Source organism: Myotis brandtii, unplaced genomic scaffold, assembly GCF_000412655.1.
Source record: "Myotis brandtii unplaced genomic scaffold, ASM41265v1 scaffold1682, whole genome shotgun sequence".
NCBI lineage: Eukaryota > Metazoa > Chordata > Mammalia > Chiroptera > Vespertilionidae > Myotis > Myotis brandtii.
Window position 1 is genome coordinate 76,834 of NW_005356179.1, and position 1,139 is coordinate 77,972.

At 47.0% G+C, this 1,139-nt stretch overlaps 1 pseudogene; it reads right to left on the bottom strand.

Moving 5' to 3' along the window:
* Nucleotides 1–392, bottom strand: part of LOC102258882 — a 1,316-nt pseudogene extending 924 nt beyond the window's left edge.
* Nucleotides 393–1,139: the final 747 nt, after the last annotated feature.

Here is a 1,139-nt window from a genome sequence, read left to right on the forward strand (position 1 = left end):
TTCTTGTACTCCACCGTGGCTGATTTCCTCTTCCTCAGGCGAATTCTAAACTCGGGCTCCCATTGCGTTTGGTCATCCACATGGTTGTTAAGGTAAGGTTTGTACCACCAACCAGTAATGCCTGAACCATCCATCACTACATTCAGCAGGTTTTTATAGCTTGAACCTAGCTGCCACAAACCCAAAAGGTTTCTGTATGGGAACATCTGCGTGTAGAGTTTTCGATAAGACATACCGATCCTGTCCTGTAAGTTTTCACAAACGCCAAACTCCTCCCGGCAGCGCCGCCTCCAGATGCTGTCGCTGTGCAGGATGTGGTGGAATTTGGTGCAGACCTGGGCCAGGCTGGGCAGGTCCGTGCCGGGGAGCGAGGCGAAGATCTCCACCAGCATCTCCACAGGCAGGTCCAGCAGAGAGCAGTGCGGGGGCGGCCTGGGGCTCGCGATTCCTCCACTCCCCGCCCAGCACCGCGCTGCCCCGTCCGCCTCGAGGTGCTTTTCTGTCGGGGATGAAGAGGGACAGATCCAATGACTGAGAAACAACGATCAGACTATGAATCCCCAGAGAGAAAGTAGGGGAGAGTAGGGGTAAGGGGAAGAGATCAATCAAAGGACTTGTATGCATGCATATAAGCCAAACCAATGGACATGGACAACAGGGGGATGAGAACATGAGTGTGTGGGGGAGGTTGGGGGTTACTGGGGGGATGAGGACACATTTTTTAATACCTTGACTAATAAAGACATTAAAGATTAAAAAAATAAAATAAAAAAATAAACGTTCATGAGAATGTTTAAAAATCGGACCCCTCGGTACATTGTTGGGTGAAGTGTAAAATAGCGGGGCCACATTGGAAAAGGAGAGTCACCCGATGGCCAGAAGTTCCACTTCTAGGTACATACCCAAAAGAGATAGAAACATGTTCACACAAAAAAAACTTGTGCACAATGTTCACAGCGGCATTATTCATAGGAGCCTCAAACCGGAGACAACCATAATACTCATCAACTGATGAATGGGTAAACAAAATGTGGTATACCCATACACCAGAATATAGCATACATAAAACTTTAAAATGTTATGCTAAGTGAAAAAAGCCAGTCACAACTAAGATGTCTTTAAATAGAAACACACATAAA